The 26,518-nt window shown below is 44.6% G+C and overlaps 1 protein-coding gene across 1 annotated transcript in view; it reads right to left on the reverse strand.

Annotated features, from left to right (window-relative positions):
* Positions 1-25,990, reverse strand: part of DAB1 (DAB adaptor protein 1) — a 1,111,289-nt gene extending 1,085,299 nt beyond the window's left edge. Inside the window, exon 1 of the mRNA XM_055307012.1 lies at positions 25,838-25,990. The gene's annotated coding sequence lies outside the window, so the exon portion shown is untranslated. The remainder of the gene's footprint in view (positions 1-25,837) is intronic.
* Between the last annotated feature and the right edge of the window lie 528 nt (positions 25,991-26,518).

Consider the following 26,518-nt stretch of genomic DNA (forward strand, 5'->3'; position numbering starts at 1 on the left):
TGAATACAGGGTCCTGGGATGGAGCACCACTTCTGGGCTCTAACACTCAACACAGAGTCTGCTTAGGACTCTCTCTCCCTCTCCTTCTGACCCTCCCCCCTCTCAAATAAGTAAATCTTTTTAAAATGGAAACCTATAGATGTATAATTGTAGAGTCAACCTCATGGCAATTTAAAGAGCACTGGCTTTGGAGCCTAAGATTCTATTGAAGAATTTTGGGACTTTCTAGCCTTATAATTTGGAGAGAATCGCTTGGCCTCACTGAACCAGTTTCCTCAATTTAAAACAGAGATAATGATAATCTTATTTAAAAATTCTGGGAGAATTCAATAAAGTAAGATATAAAAAAAGGGTCCAGAAAGTGTTGGTATAATATAAGTCCTCAGGAAGGATTTGCTATATGTATATATCTTTTATTATCAATGTGAATACATTTTGTAAGCCTACATGTAGTTATAAGGCATTATCATTGTGATTACTGGCCAATCCAGGTGGAAAGCTCTGGAATTGATTTTTTTTTCTTTCTTTTTTTAAGCCCAGAAACATTCTCAGAGAGCTGTGGTTTTCTCTTGTGTGCTGGTGTTGGTTAAGTCTTCTTAATAATACACACACACTCACACACATACAAGTGTATACACATACATACATTTATTTCTCTTTTCTTCCAAGTCCCCACTGAACTCCAGCATGCCTGAGAAAATATGAATCAGAATTTATCATGTTTTGCTGCTTTCCCCCGGGGTGGTAGGGTCATATATATATTGCTAGAAATGATCCACCCACTCGTTGCTCTCAGGGTCCTTATAGAACTGAACATCTGACCCTAAACAATAGAGGGAAAGATTCAAGGGACTGCATTGCAAGGAATGGAATTTTAAACAGATTCTCAGTATCGGCTTGTAGAATGACGCTAGTTCCTGAGCATGTCCTGTCTGAAAGAATGGTCACTGGCGCATGCAAGCAAGCCATGTCACATTTTCTTAATACTGACACAGCCTCCAGGGCAGGAAACAAGCCCCACGCAGGGAGTCTCCCAAACCACCTGAGCCCTGGCTGCACCCCTCACCATCTGAGACTATAGGAAGGCCCCCTTACCTCTCTGGAGTCCCTCGTTTTCTCTGTGAAATGCAGCAGTAATACTTGTTCCTGTGACCCCTCCCCACAGCATCCTGAGGGTCACCAGCACAGACAGTAGGCAAGTGCTTTTTGTCCCAATGGAGAGCTGTACAAATGTGATGTGGCATCATGAGCACAGGGCAGTACCGAGGATGGCTGGGATGGCCAATGATGTCTGCACAGAGTGGGGTCCTAAGGAACCTTTGGTTCAAACAAGACTCTCAAAAATCTGGTTTTCTCACGAATGTCCTTATTTTATTGGTCCTACACATTCCACAGCCCTATAATCCGAACATCTAATCCTCCTAAGTTTTTAAAACTTTAATACACCAGATAGAGTGGTAGAGGTGAAGAAGCCAAATATAGAGACCAAGTGTTTAATCCACCGGAACAATGTTTTAGGCACAGAAACAGGTTAATGTGCTAAAATGGCAATGACAAGAGGCAGAGAGATGTGGGTTTAACATAAAGTGGGCTTCACAAAGCTCTTTATAAGTGTAGAACTCAATTTTAGGGAAGAAGGGGTTATCAGCTTTTGACAAATCCATGTCAGTAATGCCTACTGCAGATCCTCATATACCTTGGATATTTGGGTGGGATGGGGTGGGGAGAAGAGCTGTGTGCATGTACATACACATTTTGGAAAAATGTCCTAGGTAATTGTTACATTGTCTCTCTCTCCTCCATCCCTCCATGGTTGAGAACTCCTGCTTGAAATCATGAGCTCCACATTATTTGCAATAGTCAAACTACGGAAGCAGCCCAAGTGTCCATCCATAGATGAATGAATAAAGATGTGAATATTATCCAGCCATAAAAAAGAATGAAATCTTGCCCTGAATAGAGCTAGAGAGTATAATGCTGTGCAAAATAAGTCAGAGAAAGACAAATACCATATGATCTTACTCACATGTACAGTTTAAGAAACAAAACAATCAGCAAAGGAAAGAAAGACAAACCAGACTCTTAACTGTAGAGAACAAACTGGTGGTTACCAGAGGAGAGATGGGTGAGGGGATGGGGGACTAGAGTACACTTGATGAAAAATAAAATAAAGTAAAATTATAAAAAAAATAAAATCATATGCTCCAGATGGACATTCACTGAACCAAGCTTGTGGCTTATTTAACCTCCAATTCAACTCCTGAGCACCAAACATCTTCCTTTCTGCAGAGCTGACTTCCTCACATGGTCTGTATCTATGAATTATAATGACAGTGATAACAAAACAAATACCTTCCACATGTACAATACCTCAAAATCTGCGAGGCCCCTTCCCATCTAACTATTTCATTTGATCCTCTCAACCTTATCTCCATCCGACAGAAAGGAGCTTTTGGCTCAGAGAAGTGAAGCGACTTGCCTAAAGTCACACAGCTAAGAAAAGACTTGAGTTAAATGCAGGCTTCCCAGATCTTTATTATACACAGTTCACTCCTGCCACAGAAATAAAAATAACTATTGAAGCTGTTATTCAACCTTTTGTCTGTTTTAAATACTCCTAGTAGGGATCCCTGGGTGGTGCAGCGGTTTGGCGCCTGCCTTTGGCCCAGGGCGCGATCCTGGAGACCCGGGATCGAATCCCATATCGGGCTCCCGGTGCATGGAGCCTGCTTCTGCCTATGTCTCTGCCTCTCTCTCTCTCTCTCTCTCTCTCTCTCTCTCTCTCTCATAAATAAATAAATAAATAAATAAATAAATAAATAAATAAATAAATAAATACTCCTAGTAACTCTGCAGTCAATACCAAGCTAAGCATTTTATATATAGTATACAGCTTCATAGTAGGTATTATGGCCCCATTTTACAGCTAAAGACACTGAACCTCAGGAGGGAAGAGACTAACCCGAAAATGCAGTTGTCTTAGGGATCTTCTCATCCCAGATTCCCGCTCCGTGTGTCTGCACCATGGATCTGCTTTGTGACCCCACAGTACTCTCATGCTGTGTTAGCAGCAGTTGTTCAGACATGTCTTCTCTCCGTGACACTGTATTCTCTCCAAATGCAAGGCGATATCTTAATCCCAAGGCCCTCCATACCAGTCCCAGGGCTCACACGTACTACATGTGTGCATAAATATCATGGAGCACAGAGAATACACCCAGGACTGGATTTTGAACCCATATCTCTCTGACCTCTGAATGCTTTATTTGGTTCTATCAAAAAATGGCCCACAAACAGGTCAGGAAAAACCCAGGTTCTGTTCAGAGAAAAGTGTCCTTCTTTCTGAAGTGACTCTAGCCATTTCTCTGGCCAGAACTAATGGTGTAATTGGCTTTTGAACAAAGAATGCCAACCCTGTCCCCAAAGCCCACAGTGCCTGGGTGAGACTAGAGCTAGCTAGGCATAATTAGCAATTTCTTCCTCTAGTCTCTGCATTAGAAAGATGAAGTTCCAATTATAAATGTCCTAAGAAAATTGCTACTCAAATGCACAGAGTGATTTTCAAGGCATTGACACCTCCCTGGTTTGCTTGCTTATTAGATACAGGGCTTGAGGTGGATGGAGGAGTATTTAACAGCTAGTTTTCAGGCCAATGAATCTGAAGAAATTCTCTTTATTGGTCTGCAAGAGGAGGTGGGGATGGGGGAAGCAGAACCAGATCTGATAAAGGAGATTAAATGGCCTTATACATCTGACAGCAAAGAACAGTCCCCATGGGAATCCCAAATCCTGCTGGTGCTAATAAAGTGCACGATATTACTCCGGTAATATAGTGTACAATATAAGGCGTCCAGATGCCGGGGCCAGAGCCACGACCTACATCTTCCGCAAACCAATTTTCTGCTGGGTTGGATGTGTAAAAAAGAATCCAAATACAGATTTTTTTTTTCGTTGAAAGAATTGCTTCTCTGGCTTTTTTACCTTGGCCTGTCTGCTCCTCCCACCCCCTGCGTTCTCAAAGTGGGAATTACTTCTAATCCACTCACAGGAGAAATCACTGCTTCACTCAACTGTGGGCTATTACAGCACAATTGGGCTGCTTGTGGGCCTCCCAGTAGCAGTGGGGTACAGGGGAACAAACGTAGAATTTGCAATCACATGAACTAGGCTCAATTCCTTATTTTCCTATTTATATGTCTCCTTGAGCAAATTTCCCCTTGCTTCTCTAAGCCTGAATTTCACACCTCCCTCACAGAAATGCCCTGAGCGCTAAAGGTACTGCATATGAAGTGTTTGGCACAAGTGCTCTAACATAGGATGTGTTTCATTGACAATAACAATTATTAGCAGTAGTACCAGCAGCTTCCATTTGTAAAGCTTAAAGGTATCCTCTTAGGGGAAGAGCATTTTTCTGGCAAGGAGTTTGGGGCGGGGGGTAGAAGCATGGAAGCTTCTTAAAAAAGATGAACAGCAACAGTGCTTTATTTGTTGATGACCAGCTCCTGAGCATCTGCTGAATGTGATGTTATAAGCATTGTTACGAGCACCAAGAAAATGCAGATGGTAGTCACTCCTTTTCCAAAACCTTGCAGACTGCTGAGGAGACTGCAAAATGTCATAGCACGTGCTGCATGCTACTAGCAACTGAATGTCAGTCATCTCATTTGACAATCTCAGGAACTTCATAAAGTGGGCAAGACATGCATGGTTCATCCCCACTTCATAGGTAAAAAAACTGACGCTCAGAGAGATGAAGTGGATTGACTAAATTCAGAGACAAAGTAGAGCCAGCATTGGGCAGGCCTTCTAAATGCTCGTCTCTAGTTCTTGGGTTTTAACCACTCTGGAATGGCCCTGGCTTGGCCTGTGATTGAAACACCAGCTCCAGCCATCTCAGAATTCATGGCATTTCCAATGACTACAATTATTCTGTTCAAAAAATGTTGGAGATTTCTCAGAGCCAGCCCAGTGTGGCATATGAGAGATGCTATACTAATGTTGCTTGGCTGATTATAACAAGGTAATAATAACAGATATATATCTTTCCTTTGTAGCACAATTTCTAGTTCAAACAGTGCTTTCATATATGCTGGCACTAGTGAGTGTGTGTATGTGTGTGTGTGTTTTACTGTTAAAAGTTATTATCCCATTTCACAGGCAATGAAAAGGAGATTCTGAGAAGTTTACTTTCTCAAAGCCACAAACTAAGTAAGGCAGAGAGGTCAGGCTCAAGGTGGGTGTGCAGAAGTCCAAGTCTCGGGCTCTTGCTAACATGCAGTCTCCTGACTCATCACAGGTATGATGTGAATCCCCAGAAACTACAGAGTGGGCCATAGTTCCCTCATCAGAGCAACTTGGAATGCTATGGAACTGTTAAGAACACAAATGAAAATGCTCTCCACCTCCTCAAAAATAGTTGATATTTATTGAATGCTCACTCAGTGAAAGGCACTTTGCCAAATGCTTTCTTTTTTTTTTTAAGATTTTATTTATTTATTCATGAGAGGCAGAGAGAGAGAGAGAGACAGAGAGAGGCAGAGACACAGGCAGAGGGGGAAGCAGGCTCCATGCAGGGAGCCTGATGTGGGACTCAATCCCGGGACTTCAGAATCATGCCCTGGGCCAAACAAAGGCAGGCGCTAAACCTCTGAGTCACCCAGGGATCCCCCCAAATGCTTTCTAAGGACTATTTCATATCATCCTTAGGAGGAAGGCTATATCATTAGCCTTATTTTACAAACAGGTTTAGAGAGGTTACTTGCTCTGGGCACAGGTGGTAGAATTTAGATTTGAACTCCGGCAGTCTCATCCCACAGGCACTAATGACCTCACCCTTGTTTAATCCCTGGCACAATCCTACAGTGTCTTCGGGAGAAACCCAATGTTCACTGACGTTATTTAATGACTGCCACTAACTGCCAGACATAGCCTTCGAAGCAATTTATATTGACTCATTTAATGCTCATAAACATTTCATAAGATAGACATTGCTACCCCATTTTAAAGAGGAGGAAAACTGTGGCTGAGAAATGTTGACTGTTTGCCTAAGATTGCAGAGCCTGCTAAACGCAGAGGCATTTTCAAACACAGAAATATCTGGGGAAAGGTTCATTCTTCCTTCAAAAACTCTGGAACCTCCTAAAAGGAGGCAATCTGAAATACACAAAAGAAAAAGAGACAAAGAAAGCAACTGGAGGCAACAGAACCAAAGGCCTACAGGGTTCTAACTGCACAGCTTTCCAAAATCAGGGAGTGTAAAATTTGCAAAAGACTGGATTAGTCTGGAAAGGCCCAGTTGAGGAAGAAAACCTCTAAGGCCTTGAAGACTGGAAGAGATTTGGATGGCCTAGGTATTCCACATATTCCAGAAAAGCACACTCATAATTCAAGTGGAGTCTACAAACAGATCCAGGTAGCAAAGGGGAAACATGGTCAATCTGCAAATGGTGGAGGCCTCCCTTGCAAAATTAAAGCTTGTGTCCAGGACTGTCTTTAAGCCCCATGCCCATAGCACATTGAGATCTCTTTGTTCTCCTTTAGCATGCAGCCCACCAGGAGCCAGAGTAACAGTGGAAAAAGTCAGAGAGGAAATAAACCATGAAGGAAAAAATAACATACACATCTCATGTGGGGTCTTCTGAGAGGAATGAAGGAGCAGGACATGGAGGGAGAGAATTCAAGCGCCCCTCAGCTCTTCTTTTGCTCATTTCTCCCCCTTTCTTTCTCCTTCCCTCCACAGTATTCTGCATGCAGTAGCAAATGTATGAATGCTTGGATGGCTTGGCAAAACACTCTCCAAGATTTATTTCTGTTGGACAATCTTGCATTCTTTTTTTTCCCCCTGCTGACAACTCTGTCAACAGCAGGCTCCTCTGCAGGCTGTGAATTTGGAAATCACATACTTGATTTAGACATTGTTGCTTAAAAATCAGACCAAGAAAGCAGACTCCTGAGATCAGGGTGACCTGCAGAACTACTTGGTTCATTACCTGGGAGTCAGTGAGACCCTGGAGCTTGGTAAAGAGACTATCCAGAGTGGGGGATGGGGCAGCAGTCCTGGACAAGTGGTCAGTTCAAGGCAAAAAGGTAGTTCCAGTAGTTCAAAAACTAGATCTTTTTGGATGAGATCCAGTAGTAGCCTTAAATTAATTTGAAACTCCAGTGCTGATAAGCCACTAGGTAGCAGGGTACTAGATAATGTGAAAAATGTTTCATCAAGTGCTAATGTTTGCATCAGTGTAAAGGATTGTATTTATTACCTTTTTGTAAGAGGAAGAAAACAGTATATTTTATATCTGTTTTTGGAAATTAGGCATATATAAGGACAAATAAACTTAGAAGCATACAATTTCAGAGCTGGAAAGAAATTCATTCATTCCATCAGCAAGTATTCAAAGACTGCATCTGGGAATCAGGCCCTGGGGAGATGGAGAAGAAGTAGCTCCAGGCTCCCAAGTTCCCTAGAGAGAGAGGTAGGTGCAGTGACAGGAGGCACTGGTGATGATGGGAACACAGGATGGGCATGGGGGTTTGGGATAGTTCAACCAGCCAAGGCATTAAGAAAGGCCTTCCTTCAGTTAGCATCAGGGAGATACAAATCAAAACTACAATGAGATACCATCTTACAATAGTCAGAATGGCTAAAATTAACAAGTCAGGAAACAACAAATGTTAGCAAGGATGCAGAGAAAGGGCAGCCCTCATACACTGCTGGTGGGAATGCAAACTGGTGCAGCCTCTCCAGAAAATAGTATGGAGGCTCCTCAAAAAGTTAAAAATAGAGTTATCCCATGACCCAGCAATTGCAATACTGGATATTTACCCCAAAGATACAAATGCAGTGATCCGAAGGGGCACCTGCATACCAGTATTTATGGCAGCAATGTCCACAATAACCAAACTTGTAAAGAGCCCAGATTTCCATTGACAAATGAGTGGATAAAAAAGATGTGACATATATGTTCCATTACATATATATTATATATTACCTATATATGTATATTCCATTATTAAAAATGGAATTTTGCCATTTACAATGACATGGATGGAACTAGAGGATATCATGGTGAGTGAAATAAGTCAAACAGAGAAAGACAATTATGTGATCTCACTCATAGATAGAATTTAAGTAACAAAACAGAGGATTGTAGGGGAAGAAAGGAAAAAATAAAACAAGATGAAATCAGAGAGAGGGATAAACCATAAGAGACTCTTAATCATAGGAAACAAACTGAGGGTCACTGGAGAGGTGTAGGGACGGGGCTGGGGTAACTGGGTGATAGACATTAAAGGGGCACATGATGGAATGAACACTAGGTGTGATATAAGACTGATAAATCACTGACCTCTACCTCTGAAACCAATAATACATTATATGTTAATTAGTTTAATCTGAATAAATAAAATTTAAATATATATGCATACACACACACATATATGCACATACACACATATATACACATATACATACACACATACGCACATACACATAGAGAAAGAGAGAGAGAAAGGCCTTCCCTATGAAAGGAAGTTAGGTCTAAATTGCAAAGGATGAACACAGCCAGGCAAAGATGCAGAGATCAGGGTGGAAAGGGGTTATGGGGCATACTAAGTGCAGGATGAACAAAGGCATGGCCTCCAAGATCTTCATTTTACAGATGTGAAAACGGAGGCTCAGAGAGATAAGTAATCTACTCAAATTACCCAGGCAGTCAGTGCTACAACTAGAATTTGCTCCAAAGTTTGCTTTTAACCACTTCATTATACTGTTTACATATTGAACATGGAATACAATACCTTCAACAGGGTCAGTAACTTACCCACAACCACACAGACAGTTGGTGGCACACTTGAGATTAGAGCCCAGGTCTTCCTCTTCTGGATCCAGTGCTCATTCCTGGGCTAGGTTGCCTCTATACTTCTCCCAGCCTTGCTGAGTCCCAAATTCCCCACCACATCCTTGCTCCTGGATCCTTCCCATGGCTCCCTCACTGTGGAAATTCAGTCATCAAGATGGATGCTTTCATTTCTTTTTCATTAAATTGATAAAAAGAATGAGGTTGTCTCCCTTCCTGTGGCCTTTTCCACCCTTGGAAACTCCCAAGGTCAGAGGTCATCAGGCATTCTCACTTTCAAGCCATCCTCTTAAAGGCCAGCTGGTCTGGGAATAAAACACCTCGGTGTCAGGCATTTAATTTTTAAAGAGAGAGCAAAATGGCGAGAAGACTTTAAAAATTGCTCTTGGCTTTGTGTAATCGCCAGCGGGCTGGAGGTCACCACCAATCCCCACATCTCTGGAGACCTTCCAGCTTAGAGAAGCAGGTGGAGTATTTGTTCCCAGAGCCAGAGAAAATTGCAGACCTGACCCCACCTTCCTCCTGCTCAGAATGGACCCACTTCTCCAACAAAACCAACTCCTTATTCAAATGTGCATCCCCCCTCCAATGGCTCAACCACTGACAAAGAACAGATACAAAAGACAAAGAGGCACCATCTTAGAGGGATTCTTAAGAATGTGCTGGCATGTTACTTATGACATGGCTCAGGGTAAATGTCTGCTCCTGAGAATCACAGCTGAATTGCAAACAGACATGCAGCCAAAGGCGGCAACAAAATAAGTGTTTACTAAACTTAGGCTGTGCTAAGCTCCAAAGAGGTGTAACATAATAATAATAATATTGGTCGGATATCTACAATATCATACATCCTGTCCATATTGCCTTCCTATACCTCGCAACAGCTCTGCCAGGGAAGAATTACAGCATCATGGTTGGCAAAATGATGTGATAGTTAAAACTGTAGGTTCCAGAGCCAGACAGACTGGGTTTGAATCCCATCTTTGTCTCTTATTAACTGTGTGACCTTGAGCAAATTACTTAACCTCTCTGTGCATATGTGTCCTCGGCAGTGCAATAGAGGTGACTATAGCAGCAAGTTCACGGGAGTATTGTGAAGAGTATGTAAGTTAATAAGATGCTTAGAAGAATGCTTGGCATGTGCTATGTTTTGGTAGGTATTAGTTGTCTTTGTCATCTCCACTGTATATATAAGGAAACAGTCCAGAGAGTGTGAATGAATTGCTTGAGGTCACCTAGCCAATAGGTGAAAGAGCAGTGAAATTTGGGGCTCTTTCACCTATATCTCAGCTCATATATTGCCTTAGAATATTCTAATGTATAACATTATTACCCCAACATTACATATCATTGGCAGGACAGAGGACTATTTCAATGGTAGTGAACTTGAGACTCGGCAAAGGGAGATGACTGGGCCAAGGCCACAGACATGGCAACTGGTAAGCCAGATACTGAACTTAGGTCGTAGGCTAGCTCACCCATTCACCACAAAGAACAGGGTGGGGGGTGGGTGAAGGGAGGAGCAGAGCAGGACTGGGCAAGCTAAGTGGGTGAGAAAGAAACAAGATGGCAGACTTGGCAACTGAGGTGTGAAGAGAGGCAGGCTGGATTGAGGTGCGAACCATGGGCTAGAGGTCCTACACGCACACTGTATAATGATTATAATATTGAGCAAGATGATTTCTAACCACAAGGCTTGAAACAGAGTTTATTTTGTGTTTTGTGATGACTACTCTAAGAGAGAGCCTGCTTAGCTCAGAGAGCAAAGGATACATCTCATAACTGAGTGGGCCTCCCCAGGACAAACTGTGGTCACTTACCTGCCCCCTTCCAAGTGTGCTCAGCATGTGCTGACGTCTGAGTCAATCTACTGCCTCAGTGACTCACTCAATGCACCATTAATGAGCTCATTCTGTGCCCAGCACTGTGCCCAGCCCTGAAGTGGAAAGGATGAAAACCTCATGCCCCTGAAGAGTTCCAGTCCAGTGGAGAAGCAGCAATGACTGAATAATGCATTGTGGGAGCACAGAGGAGAGAGAGACCAACTCTGTCTCAATGGGCTAGCAGAAGTGATGCTCAGAGCAGGTGATGTCTGAATGGTGTTTTGATGAATAGGATGCTCCTGACAAGTGAGAGGGATGGCACTGGAGGTGGAGGGAACAACAAGAACAAAGGCTCTGCATTTCTCACCTCCTCACAGCAGCTCTCCCTGACCACTCATATATAAATTGCAAACTCTTTGTTCCCTGCTTTGTTTCACTTCATCTTTACTAATTATGCCATTATATTACCTATTTGTTCATTATCCATCTCTCACTGGATATAAGCACCATCAGAGCAGACCTACTGATTTCTATACTGCTGGATCCTAGTACCTGCAACTAACTATACATAGCACACAGTAGGTACTCAATAAAATCTGTCAAATAAATGAGCCAGTTGCAGGTGGATGTGGCTAAGAAAACCAAGCAAATGCTTGTATATTTGCATCTTTAATGTGAAGCAGGATTTAGGGACTATTTTCTTAATTGCCTCTTTCTTTCCCCATCCACCTAACATAAAATACATGTCTTGAAATGTAGAGAGGAGGAGGAGAAAGGAGTTGACATTTATGGGGTACTGACTATGGTGATAGTTCTCATAATTTCAATCTCCGTAACAACTTGTGAGTAGGTATTACTCTCTCTAACTTGTAGTAAAGGAATTCTAAATGCACTGATTTGCTCACTCTCCCAGCCACTGAAGGAAGTGGCAGCGCTGGAGTTTGAACACGGGTCTGCCGAATCCCCAAGGTCTGCCCAGTGACCATACAGAGTCCCCTCTGGAGCCCTGACCCCAACGAGGTACTGTGTAACCTGCATGCAGTGTGACAGGCTGCCAGGAAGTTGCACTGCTTCCGAGGGATCTGCTGTGATCCAGGTCTTTTCATTATGTCACTAATTCTCTTGATAATCTCCATTGCAAAGTACTCACGTCCCCTTCAATTGTGTTAGGACACAGGTTCAGAAACGGAGTAAACTGAACCATGATCACCTGGCTGGTGAAGAGGGTGGGGAAGCAGTGTGTTCCTACCTGGGGGCCAGGAGGTCTGCCTCCCAAACCTGTGATCCACCCCCCGCCCCAAGCTACTCTGAGCCACAGACCAGAGGAATTTGAAATCTCAAAAGAAACCTCCATTTCAGTTCCCAGAGCACATGACAGTTTCTCACCCCAGATTGTTCTCAGCTCAGTATGAAAACATATAACAGGGTATGAATGCCTGAGTGAAAGAAAGACCTAAACTTAAATTATTCCAGAATGGCACGCTATTGTCAATGATTGACAACCAGTCTCGACTCTTACCAGTGACAGCCACACACAAAGTAAGGCTTCAAAAAGAGCTTGGTTCTCTTCAATTAGCAGAGCTGAAATGAAACCACTTAGAAAATTATACTATTGGGTAACTGGTGGGTTTTAAACATAATGAGAAAAATAAAGGCTAGGCTGATGTTTACCATCAGCTGAGCTAGAGACGTCAGATGTGCCAGGACTTGGGCCCACATGTTCTCCCTGCCTGCCTCTCTGCCACAGCTCCAGCCCCAGAGCTATTCTTTTACTCCTGTAGCAAATATATATATTGGTTCCCTACTGCCACGGACTGGAGCTACAACAGGGAGCAAAACCGATATGGTCTGTGCCTCCTAGTGCTCTCAGACAAGCAAACAGTGCGACGCCTCTGAGAGGTGACATAATGGGGAAATGCAGGGTGAGGAGAGAGAACTACAAAACGGAAATTTCACACTGAGTGGAAAACAGTCCTGTGGGGCAGAAAAGCCTGCCCAGCAAGCTGTGTGCTCAGCCATCGGGAGGACAAGGGTGGCTGGGGCAGGGGCTGGGGAGCCGTGGAGGTCATGGGCCCTCCTCCCGCTAGGCCCATCTGTCTATTCCCCGGGAGTGCTAAAATCACAGCTCTGGAAAGCTGGAAGAACTTCAAGTCACTCAGCACCATTCATTCAACAAACCATGCTCCAAATTTGCAACAGCTCAGGAGGAAACAAGAGCATGGCACACACACAGGACCTGCAGGTGATTCCTGGGGCCTAAGTGGCCCAGGCTGCTCAAAGAGGGCCAGGGATGGGAAAGGTTTGCACTTTGTCCTGAGACAACGGGGAGCCACTGAAGGCTTGAGGCAGAGGAATTGACACCATTAGTTTTGGGATTTGCCAGATACCACTCAGAGAGTGGGATACAGAGGCTGGATCCTGAGCTCTGGATGACTAACCCTGGAGCCCTTGGCCTTGACCCAGTCTCATATATGTGGGGTTCCTATTTTGAGACTCTCATCAGTTTATTTCACAAGGATTTTCTGAGCACCTGGGCTAGGAAGGCGAAGAGATGAGGAAGCAGAATTCCTCCAGAGACAGATATATGTTCTCTTGCAGGGGGGTGGGGGGAGCCCTGAGTTCTGGTCCTGCCTGTGTCATTAACTTGACCTCCATGTAGAGGGTATGCAGGGTATGCACAGAGGGAGGGGTGGAGGAAACAGTTATGACACAATTATGTCTCTCAGTCTCCCTCCTGTACGTGGGAATCACCCTGTGTGGATGGGATGTCACAAAAGACCCACGAATGAGATGGCTGACACCTGGCACAGTCGAAAGAATAGTGTCTTTATAACAGCCATGTAAAAGGCAGAAGAGGCAGTTTGGTCCTTACTGGGCAGATCCAGCCACCACAGTCTGGATAGAAGCTGCCCCTTTAGCTCGCAGAACCAGGCCACTCACAGTGGACAGAGCCCAAAAAGTCAGTGTGAGAGAGGGGTCTCTGCCTTAAAGGTCATAAGATTCTGTCAGGCCTGGGGCCGAAATAAGGGAAAGGTGCCCCTGGAGGCAAGCTTAGGTAAGCTGCCCCAAACCATGGACAGCAGTGCACCAGCCAATTAGAGCTAATTAGCCACCTGTGGAGCAGGGGCAGCAGAAAGGCCAGGGAGGGGCTGTTGGGAGGCCTGTGCCTCTCCTTGCACCCCTGGCAGTGCCTACAGGAGCCAAGGCAGGCAGGCTTGCCCTTCCACTCCCAGGTAACTCGCCCTGCTCGGACTAATGAGCCGAATCCAGTGATGGAGGGTACAACCTGCTGAGAAATGTTTTCTCCCTTCTTCTAATAAACTTTTCAAAAAGGCTCCTGAGATCCACGGCTGGATTCTCCCATGAACACAGCCCCAGGTGTCAAGGGGACAGAGGCACACAGTAACAGCTCATTTAGCAGGGAACAAATGGCCCCCTTTCAGGCCAACGGTTGAAACATTATACACTTAGACAAGTACTGGGGCCCAAGACGGGTGTCGATCGGAAAGATATGCAGAGGACACAGCACCCATTCTTTTGAGAAATCCCCTGACTGCTCTGGGGGGAAAAATGAAAGATGACGTTCTCTTCAAACAATCCAGAAGGCAAAATGCAAAAGTGTTGGTTGGAATAAAATATTGAAATCAAAATGATTATTAACAGTAATAATGGCTTGTATGCGTGTGTGTACAGTCTCTTGTCATTCATGATTCATTTTCACATGCATCACCTCTTCGAAGCTTCACATCAATTTTATGCAGCAGGACAGGCAAGAGGCAGCATCCCCAGTTTATAGGGAAGGATTGGGCAGGCTGAGAGCTTAAGTCCAATGTCACACAAACCAAATGTCAATGCCACAGTTCAAACCAAGTCTTCTAATTCCAAATCCATTACACATCTCATATCTGGACAGCAAATCCAAATTTTGTTATGTTCTTTAACCCTTTCTTTTTTAAAAATCACTGTATATTAGAGCTGGAAAGATCCTTAATAACACTGGAAACCTGGCATCCAAAGATGTTAAACAACATACCCAAGGTCTACCATCAAAGTCTGATAGGTCCTTTGTCTCCATACTCCCTCCAAGTCAATGTTCCTCTCTCTGACTGCATCCATTCAGGCCTAATAACAAGGACTATTTCTGCAGAAACTAGCAATACAAATATTTTCTTTTATGTTGTCCCCTTAAAAACAGTAGATGCCAACAACAAACATTTCCTTTTGACACAGATCTTTATCTCTAATAAAGCAGTAACATTAATGTGGTGGGAGGAACAAGCACAGAAGGGAATGAGCAGAGTTCCCTACACACAGTAGGGGTTCAATAAATGTTTGCTGGATTGGATGTAGTGAAATTAGTGTGGACCCATAGGGAAAATAGAGAAAAGAAAGGTATTTTGCACTTTGTAAGAGGCTGTGCTAGGGATTTGGCACGAAGAAGGCATTTGCCATATTCCAAGCTGGTTTTCGACATCAGCATGATGTTCCCACTGTCTTAACAGTGCATACTCGCAGAGAAAACACAGCAGGTTGTGTGCTTCCAGGCAATCCCTTGGAAAATGTTGGACCTTCACTGAAGTTTTGACACTGTTTTTGGTGTCACCTCAGTGTCTATTTTTTTTTTTTTTTGAGGGAAAAATCATGGAGTAAAGAGTGAAGTATGTAAAGGAGGTAGAACTGTTAGTGAAATCCTAGTGACAAACCTGATGTCAGGAGGCATTCTCTCACTCTTGTCACTGAACTGCTCTATACAAGATTCTCCCTTGGTAACTTCTGTCAATTTCTGTCTATTTTTACTCTTCCTCTCAATCCACTGGTGGTTTCAAAGTATTTGGGGGTTGGTTCTCTGGGAGCAGGAAATGTCACAGATCACCCTTTATACTTTGGTCTAGAAAGTACACTAGGAATCACTACCATTCATTGAATACCTGCAATAATAATGATTATCAGGAAATCAAAGGGATAACTGAATTTTATTGAGTGTCTACTACATGTTCCATGCTAAGCACTTCACATGCATTATTTTATTTAGCCTTCATACAACCACCCTGTGATGTTTAATTTGCCTAAAGCTATATAACCACATGGTGGCAAAGTCAGATTCTGACTTCAAAGTCCATGTTCTTAATCAGATAGGGATCACTCATTCTTTTATTCATTTGCACAATCACTATGTACCAGGCCTTGTGCTGGCTACTGAGATAGATAAAAGACAAAGACCATGTTCTCAGACAGCTCGCACTAGCATGAGCAGACAAATAAGCCAAAGGTCACGTATGATGTGCCAGGTGTAGTAACAGAAGGGATTGCTGGGTGATTTGGGCATATCCAGGAGGGACACCTAATCCAACCTAGGTAAGGACAAAGAAGATTCCCAGAGGAAATGGTACCTCAGTCTTGAAGACTAGGGAGAAGTCTGTCAAATGAAGGAGGACTTTAAGGACAGGGAGAGGAGTGCAGCAGGCACAGAGACGTGGAGGCATGGGAGAGCATAGGCATGTTCAAGAGTCTTCCAAGTAGGTCAGAATGGATTGCATGCAGAATAGAAAGCCCGATAGCAAACAGAAAGAGGATTGGTGAGGAGTGAGGCTGAAAAACTAGGTACAAACTGAGGAGGGGCTTTTCTGCCACCATAGAGAGTTTGAGTAATATCCTGAAGGCCACGGTGCCCCCTAAGGGCTTGTAAGCAAGTGTGTGATGTTCAAGGGGAAGCCTTACTGCTTATGTACATGCCACTCCCAGAAGGGAAAAAGCAGGGCAGCAACACTTCCATCACCTCTCCTCAAAGGAAAAGGACTGATTTATCTTTTGGGTGAAATCCAGACAGGAGCACAAATATATGTGGCTACAGAAGATATGCTCTAGACTCTCTCAACACAATTCCAACTGCACTTCTGTGTTACTTATATTTATGTGTGAGACCCAGGAGTGACTACAGGGTGCTCTAGGACACAAAGCAGACACATTTGCATGAGGCCTGGAAGAACTGAAAGACAGGTGGTATCTGCCACATGCATAGACAGTAGCTCTTCTGGGGCAGCTCGAAGATCCTCCCATGTGTCCCTAGCAACAGTGTCATTTCCACCCTAACAATCCCATGGTGTGGTTAAGTAACTGTCCTCATATTCAAGCTTGGCTCCCAGGACCCTTCTAGAATGTGGTAGGCTACCCAACACCCATTAATAAATCCCTTTCTGCTTAAACTGTGTCATTATCAACTAAGAACCTAATTGATATAATAGAACACTTCCTTTCTTTCTCTTATTCCAAGCTGCCTGATCTCGGAGATCCTCATTCACTGCTGACCCAAGAAATAAGCCAATGAGGCCCCTTGTGCTCCTACAGAGGGGAAGGGAAACCTGTGTATATCCAACTCAGACTGACATAAAGAGAAAGTTCAGGAGTCCTGATGTAGCTGCACAAACTGCACAACCTCCAAACAAACTTTAACAGAAATAAGACCCAGGTCTTCGTCTTTGACTAGCCCCTGTATTCATCTACTACTTGGTTTTTAACTATGAGGGAGAAAGGACATGATTAAATATCGCTCTCACCCATCAAAATCCACCCACCATCTGAAAAAAAAGAACACATTTGTGCTTTGGAAGCAGGGAAACCAGTCAGAATCAGCCATTAGGCTTAAATAAACCCAATTCCAGAGTTAGTCGGAGTAAGGAAGGAGATGCTTCTGTGCTAATCAGAAAGGCAATGGGAGCCCATGGGGTGCAGAAACTTCAGCTGGGAGATGCAATCTGTTGATTACCAGGAGACCCTTTTGCAAAGTAGGCCATAATCTCAAACTTGTATTATTTGCAGGGGGCTGATTTTCCCCTTGACTCTCACAGAGTTGCCAACACACCTGCTTCCAAAGCATGTGTTCTCCCCACCTAGACCTCTTAGAGCTAAGAGTGAAGGCTGAGTAAGAAATAGAAATAATAGGGCCACAGAGGACTATACAGGGCATGAGCTAAATTAAAGAAAAATCAACCAAAAGCCCCAAGGTTCTAGTTTCTGAGCTCCATGTCATCAGCAAGCTCAACTCTTCTCCCTGCACTTTCCCATCACTAAAATAAGGAGAGAAAGATTATAAACACAACTGTCTTTACTGAGCAACTATTTCACATGTCACACAACAGTGGGCGGTGGGAAGAAAAAGTAGGCAACTGCTCTCAAGAGTTGGCAATCTGGCAAGAAAGCTGAGAAGGTGCCAGCAATGATGACAGTAGGTGTGGCAGACACTGCTAGTGCATCCACCAACATCAACTCTCCCTGTCTTCTAATATAGCACCCTGATTCTGGCACATGGCCACCCAGAAAAAAAAATAGTACTCCTTAGCCTCCTTTCTGTTAGGAGGGGCCAGTCACCTCCATGCTGGTCAATGAAGATGCAAAAAGAAATTAGGGAGGCAACTTCTGGCAACACCCTTAAAAGAAATGGGAAGGTACTCCTCTGACCCCTCTTCTCTCTTCCCGCCATCTACTGTGATGAGGATATGTGATGCACCATCCTGGATCATGAAGATGACAGCAATGTCCTAGGGATGGAGAAGCAGCAAGCTGAAAGGACCCTGGACACCACACAGCTTCACAGCATACACTGAGCATACACTCAGACTTTTCAAGACTGAAACACATATATTTCTACCATTCTAAAGATCTTGTAATCAATTTTATCTAGGATCTTGGCTAAATGCTGTTGGACCTATATCATAATTAATTGAGATGGCAGGCCACCACTTCATTTATCCAGCAATCCCATCTTCCCAGAAAACAGCTGTAACAAAGAAACAAAACAGATCCCTAAACAGCCACAGTTGTATTTTCACTAGAGGCTGATGCCCTTTATTCATAGTAATGGCATCCAGGCCAAAACTTGGCTGATGCTTACTAACCCTCAATATACCTATATTTCCAATGAGCACAATTCCTGATATGTTAGCCCATAGCCAACACAAAGATGGGTAGAAAGGAAGAGGACTAGGTTTAGAGGTAGGTAAACTGACAATACCAAGAAACAATAGTACAAACTTATAGGGAGAAAAAAAGACTGGAAAAGTACAAAAAAACAGACACTAGTATCTAAAATCTGTATATCCATAGGTCTGAGACCACTTGTATAATTTGGAGAAATGGTCCTGTATCACTAAATAGTCCTTTAGGGGGTGCTTGGGTGACTCAGTAGGTTAAGTTTCTGACTCTGGTTCAGGTCATGACCCCAGAGTCCTGGGATCTAGCCCCACATCAGGCTCCCTGCCCACCAGGGAGTCTGCTTCTCCCTCTCCTTCTGCCCCTACTCTCTACTCATGCTCTCTCTCTGTCTTGCAAATAAATAGTCTTTAAAAAATAAAAATAAATAAAATAAATAAAATAAATAGTTCTTAAGATTATCAAGTATATAGTTCAATACAATAACTGATGCTCATAATTATATTTTTGAATCACACTTATTTTAAAAAGGAGGGAAATGTGTAATTTATTTATAAATATTTCCAAAACATTAGTCTTCTTGAAATTTTGTTAATTTGAAACATCCCAGCTTATAGATGCCACATATATGTTGTTTCATACGATCCAATGTTAAATGAAATATACTTGAATATCACACATGGAGTCAGTGTTATAACCATTTATTCTGAACCTACACTTTTTTTTAAGATTTATTTATTTATTATGTACTCATGATAGACACACACACACACACACAGAGAGAGAGAGAGAGAGAGAGAGAGAGAGAGAGAGGCAGAGACACAGGCAGAGGGAGAAGCAGGCTCCATGCTGGGAGTCCAACATGGGACTCGATCCCAGGACTCCAGGAGCACGCCCTGGGCCAAAGGCAGGCACTAAACTGCTGAGCCACCCAGGGATCCCCCTGAACCTACACTTTTTCAAGACTTGCCTTAGATGTGATGTCCTAGAGATGAATCAGACACATCCTTGCTGTCTAGTAACTCATGGTCTAGTTTGGGCACAGACAAATAAAGAGATCATTATGACACTAGATCAAACCTCTAAGGAAAGAAAATCATATACGATATAGATGAAAAAAAAAAGATTTCTTTCTAGAACGTGAAAAAAATCCTTATGAGATGACAAGAAAACGGCAAACCATCAAAAAGAAAAGTGGGCAAAAGATGAATTAGCTATGCACTTAGAAGCAAATCCAAAGGCCCAATGAACATGAGATGATGCTCCTCCTTGGTAGACATCAGAAAAATACAAAGCAGATAACAATGAACTATCACTTGCTACCTAACCAGGTTAGCAAAAGTAAATGAAATAACACATACTCCTGGCAAAGATACAGGGAAAAGACTACTTTGTACATGTTAATGGAAATGCGAATTGTTATACTCTCTTTGGAAAGATCTATAGCATTGTAAAAAGTACATATACTTTGGCTTAGAAATGTTAGTTTGCGTATTCTACTCATAAAAGTTTGAGCATATCCATAGGTGATGATGAACGACAGAGATGCTTTATTTATTATTTATTTATTTATTTATTTATTTATTTTTATTGGAGTTCAATTTGCCAACATCTATCATAACACGACAGAGATGCTTATTTCAGCATTGTGCATAAAAATTAGTGGAACCAAAGTAAATGCTCATTGGTAGGGGAATGGTTGAAAAATCTGTGGTGTATTCATACCACTGAAACTTACAAAGCCATTGAAAATAGTAATATATCTATACCAATTGACTGAGGGAGGGTTGCTGGGGGCAAGAGGCAGAAGAGTTAGTTTCCCATAGTGTTTTAAGTGAGAAATACAGTATGCCAAGGAATATATATATGATCTCATCTTTTAAATCAATGACAAAAATCTTTATGTATGTATATACTGTGTGTAAACTCATACATGTAAATATTATGAGAGCATAGAGAAAATATAAAAGATATCTAGGCTATTAGATTAGTTTGTGAGGAAAAGGACACAAAATAAGCAAACAAAAACTTTATTAAAAAATAAATGCGGGGATCCCTGGGTGGCGCAGCGGTTTAGCACCTGCCTTTGGCCCAGGGCGCGATCCTGGAGACCCGGGATCAAATCCCACGTCGGGCTCCCGGTGCATGGAGCCTGCTTTTCCCTCTGCCTATGTCTCTGCCTCTCTCTCTCTCTCTCTGTGTGTGTGTGACTATCATAAATAAATAAAAAAAATTAAAAAATAGATGCCCAGGACAAAAAGCAAACAGCCTTCATAATAAGGCAGAGTATATAAAACCATATCCGTCCATAAATGCTAGTATATAGGTCTAAGGACATAAATGAAAGGACATTCATCTAATTACAATGAGAATTTCAAATGATTTTTACTAACTCCTTATATTTTTCTATACTTTCACATTTTTATTATTATTGTTAACTTGTATTATTCATATTACCTGAAAAATTAATAAAGTAATTTTTAAAACCTACCACTGTCAGTGTGATCAATATTTAGTAGAGCTAACTAAGAAAACTTCATGTGGGACTTGGTACCCACTCTAAGCTTTAAAAGACTAGTGGGAAAAAAATAAATAAAATAAAATAAAATAAAATAAAATAAAATAAATAAATAAATAAATAAAAGACTAGTGGATTTGGAAGAGATTTGAAAAAGAAAGGTGTTCCAGGCAGGAAGAACTGCATAAGTACCAACACTAGACAGAGAAACGAGCCTTGGCACTAGCTCTCAGACAACCTGCCTCATCTGGAACAGAAGATAAAGACAACACCCATGGCTGGAGTTCCGTGACCATAGTTAAATCAAACAGATAAGAAGTAGAAACAGCCACCATCATGCATAAGCAAAAACATAATTTTTAGAGTTCACATTAACAAAGGAAACAGCTTGGTTTCTTCAAGTTCTACAGATTGACAAATATTTTGAGTCCTTAGGACTCTGTCCATGGTGACACCATGTGTTTCACTCAGATGTAAACTTCAGTTTGGTAACATTTTCATTTTAAACCCTCCTTCCTGTCAGTTTCCAGCTCGGCTGTAAATATTTGCTTGGAGGAAAAATGTCACTAAAGATCTGAGCTCAAGCTTCCAAAAAAAAAAATGATCATTTTGAAACAAGAAGTCATATTCTGCATGTTAATTAAACAAAAAGTCTCAAGACCTATGGCTTGGAGTTCGTTTCAGAAAAAAAATCGTTTTTATTTATTAAATCCTATGAATACAAATGAACTCTTTATTTGGTATTCCTTCTTGTTTAATTCTACCCTTCTGAGATAGAAACTTCGTGGGCTCTGCTAGATAAATTAAAAGGCTTTCTAGTGTCACGAGGTCTTCTGTCCTCCACGATAGGGCTGTTTCATAGGCTGTAAGTTGAGCAACTGTTAATGATACGGGATGCCTGCACTCCCACCAGCAAAGACAGAGTCTAAATGTCACCAAGCGATGGTCATGACCTTGCCCAACCAACCAGTGTCACACACAACCCCAACTGAAGTTGATTTCAACCTGAGACACACTCCCTTTGCTCTTTTACAAGATGCTCCTCACTCCGTAAATGGGGCTCGTAGCTAAGAGGACCCCAATGTTCCTATTCCCATCACTGTATTAAGAATCATGGCAGCTAATATTGTTATTCCATTTCCAGGGAACTGAAAGACACAGAACCTTCAAGTGACCCTCCTAATGAGTAGGGTTCATAAGGTAGAACAGGAATGTGTTCTCCAGACAAGGAAAAGACGTTGTGCTCACAAAGGTGTGAAAGGCATGTTTGTAGTGTGTGTGTGAGTGTAGAGTGCGTGCACGTACATGTGCGGTGGTGCTGTATGAGGGTGTGTATGTGTGAGAGGGTTGTGATGTGTATGATGCTGTGTGTTAGGGAGAGAGAGAGAGAGAGAGAGAGAGAGAGAGAGTGTGTGTGTGTGTGTGTGTGTAGGAGGGAATCAGAAGGCCAAGCTCTGAAAGGCTCTGAAGTCTACGGTCAGATATTTGAATATTATGCTTTAGGCAACAGGGAAACCTTTATGTTTTTTGATCTGGGGAATAATATGATCAAAGGATCAAAGCTAAGTTTTAGAAAGATCAAGTCACAGCTCTGTGGAGGGCCCATACTGGAGGCCAGGAGATGAGTCAGAGGCTCCAAGAATGGTCTGGAATGGGGAAAAGGGGGCTGAAGGGGAGAAAATTAATTGGAATTACTTTCCTAACACTCTTAGTTTTAGATGGCAGGTAAAAGTGTTTACTATACTATCATTTTTTCTTTTTTTCCTCCAACTTTAAATAAATGAAAAATACACTCTTAAAAAAGTTGTCCATTCTGTGAAAAAAAAAAAAGATCTAAAAACAAAGGAATACCTCCCCTCCGAAGCTGTTTGAACACCCAGCCTGCCCAAAGGGAGTAGGACCCTGATCTGACCCAAACAAGAATCTGCTTTGGAGGCTATGCAAAGCAAATCTGCTAAGCAAATGAATCCCTTGCCAGCTCCAACTCCATACCAACAACTGCAGCCCCCAGTCAAGGAAAAAGCAAAAACTGGAGCTGGCAGCTTTCTGTGGTGCAATGTTTATGTCATAAGCAATTATCTGATTACGTCAAAGCTGAGTTCCAAGCAAGTGTATCTGGAATGAGTCTTTTGCAGATAAGGGTTTTCCTCTATATTTTCTCTCCCCTTCTGTGAACTATAATTCCTCCTCTCTGTGTGTCCTCCCCTGCCTATGTTCCTTCCTCCTCTTCTTCCTTCATTCGCTACCTCTCCTGCCTCTTTCCCACTGCCTGCCTGTATTCAAAGCCCAATGCTATGTCTGTCTCTTGGCCTCTCTTTTCACTCTCCCCATCTCATCCTCTTTCTCTCTTTCCTCTCGTCCTCCCTTCTCCCCCCAATCTCCCTTCCCACTCTATAAAAACGCTTCAATTTTAGAATAGGGGAAAGGCCTTTGCTAGCACAAGAGTCTGAGCAACAAACAGGATCACAGGAAGGTGAATGATTGAGTCCAGCTTCAAGAAAAAAAAAATGAATCTTGGAAAAGAGAGTATGCAGAACAGTGGCCCTTCATTCTGAGGAAGGCGGGTGGAGCCTATGGCTCCCAGTTGTTCCTGAACACCAGTATCTATAGGCAGTCTTCCAGCTGGGCAACTCCTATTTGCTCATAAGCCCCAGCCAGCTTTTTCCACTGGGAGTGAGGTGGCACTGCCGCTTGTCACATTGCACTGCTCAGCTACTCTCTTGATCAGCTCAGAAAGGAAGAAAAACCATAAAATTCAGAACCAGCTCATGTCAGCACTGCAGGGGATGTCAGTGACCGCCCAGTCCGATGTGGTCAGGTCACTGGTGGAGAGACCAGGGCCCCGGCTCACTAAATGCCACGGGGACTCATTATTAGAAAACCCAGACCTAGGACCTGTTGCAAAAATCCCTCTGCCCTGGGAACAGCTCTAGGTGTTTGTCTTCTGAAAAGGAATCCACTATATAAGGTCCAGATGCATAAACAGATAGGATAAGCTTAAAATAGAGACGGAAAGGGATTAAAATGCACATGCTACACATTAGAAATCCCCTGTATGCTGCTAGCAAGAAGGATTTGAGAAAGGAAGTCTGTTGAAGATGGGGCTGCAGTGGTGGAGGGCTCTAAGCTCTGAAGACCTTTTTAATATGGCTGTATTGTAATACTGCAGTGCCAAACCCCGCCAGTCATTCCAAAAAAGAAAAAGGAAGCCCCGCTTAGCAGCAGAACTTCCCAGCCCTGGAAACAGATTGTCTTGCATTTGCACCCATTTAATGACCGTTTTATGTAGCAAGAGCAGGGGAAATGTGCATCCTCAGAAGGCACAGAACTAGAACCTCCTTCTGCAACAACGCGATTCCTCGGACGTGAAACTAAAATGCATTCATCGGAACTCAGCCTCCCAAAACAGCAGCAAAGCCACTGTGAGGCGATTTCCAGGCGAGAGCCCCTCAGAGACGAGGGGGATGGGGCTGGCAAGCAGGGGACACACCTTTTCTGAGCTGTTGGAAACATGCTGCCTGCAAAGTCCACCTAGACTGTGCTGCAGAGGGTTAATTTCCTCAGGGTGGGGGAAATTGATGCACACACTCACAGCCCTACTGAATCCCCCACAACCTCTACCGCCACCGGAACAATTTGGATTTAAAAAAAAAAAAAAAGAATCTTAAATTCCCAGAAATTTCCTGATCAGCCATATCTCTTCGGAACAGCCCCTCCACCTGGGCCGGATTCCCATCTCATCACCAGTGAAAAAGCCCAGAGAGCCGGGCATAATTATTTTGCTACAAGGTTATGCCTAATTGGCCACTAACCTAATTGATTAATCATCTCATTTTTCAAGGCAGCATCAAAGAGCCCAACTGAGCGGGGAGAGAGAAAACATGTGTCCAGGTGGTGCGAGGGGTAAAAATTACAGACGGGCGGCGGGGCAGGGGGAGGGGGGGCGGGGGGTGGGCAGGTTAGACCCGCAGCCTAGACCCGCAGCCACCCCCTCTGGTTTCTGGACGCGGTGGTGGACAGAAAATCCCAGAAAGCCAGAACGAGTGGGGAAATGCGCAAGACCACAAAAAGCACAGAGCCAGGAACCCCCGACGCTGCCCAGCCGGCCTGGGTCCAGCCACCTCTAAGAGGATGAAGTTGTCCCCCTGGGCTGGGAAGGGTTAAGTGGCTGCGCGTCAGCCCAGCCTAGGCTAGCGTGGGGAGGGGAGCAAGACGCGCTCGTCCCGGGGTCCGCGAGTCCTCGCGGGGTGCGGGCCCCCCGGGCGGTCGCCCTGGGGTGCGGCCACAACTTGCGCGGGGGCCCTCGCCTGCGTCTCCGCGCCGCCCGAAACTTTGCGCACACTGCGCCCGCCGCCGCCGCCGCCCGCCCGCCCGCCCGCTCTTCGCCTCCAAGTGCCCGGGCGGCCCCTCGGCAGCCGCCGCGCCCGGCTCCGGGCTCCAGACTTTCCCGTCGCTGCCTCCAGTTCCCACCCAGGGGGCCCCCCTCGCGGCTGCGGGGGCGCGGCGCGGCGCCCTCCCGGGGGTGCTGGTGCGCAGGCGGCGCGGGCGGCGCGGGCGCGGCGGGCAGGACCACCCCTGGCCGGGCCGGGCCGGGCCGGGCGGGCAGCCCCCGCGGGACACGCTGACACGCTGGTCCGCGCGGCCGTCCCCACCCCGGCGCGCCCACCCGGAGCCTCCCGCGCCAGGCGGGCGAGCGCAACACCTTCCTGTCCTACCTTCCAGCCGCTGAGCAGCACCACACTCTGCGCTCAGCCCTCTCGACTCATCCTCCGGCTGCAGGAGCGGGCGACAGAGTTCCGCTTTTGTTCCCTGGGGCTGGCGGGGCCGCGGGGGGCGGCTGCGGGGGTGGCCGGGGCTCGGGAGCTGCCGCGGAGCTGGGTACCCCGGACGCGGGATGCTCAGCTCACTCCCAGCAGCTCTGCCGGCAGCAGGAGCGGCAGCGGCGGCAGCGGCGGCAGCAGCAGTAGCAGCAGCAGCAGCAGCAGTAGAGATAGTGCCGGCTCTCTGCAGGCCACATCTTTCATACCTTATACATCACTACCGCATTCCCCCGAATAGGGGAGCCCCGCTGCATTTCGCCACCTAGCGCAGAACGCGGGAGCCCGCAGCAGCGTCCAAGCCGACCTGACCAGGATGAGAGCTCCGCCGAGGGGAGAAGGACCTCAGTGCCCGCTGGCGCGCTCCCTCCGCTCCCCGAGTTCAGCGAGGCCTACGCCTTGCCCCCATTCTGCAGGGCGCACCTTCCGGGATTGGCTGTGACTTGAGGCCCAGGGAGGTCTGGACTTGAGGCCATGCGATGACAGTTTCTTAGAGGGAGCCCCCTCCTAGCTGCGGCTGGTGTCCTGGCCAGCACGTGCCTTTCCACCGCCTCTCCCTCGCTTTCGTTCTTCTCACAC

This window comes from Nyctereutes procyonoides, unplaced genomic scaffold (assembly GCF_905146905.1).
Source record: "Nyctereutes procyonoides isolate TBG_1078 unplaced genomic scaffold, NYPRO_anot_genome, whole genome shotgun sequence".
NCBI lineage: Eukaryota > Metazoa > Chordata > Mammalia > Carnivora > Canidae > Nyctereutes > Nyctereutes procyonoides.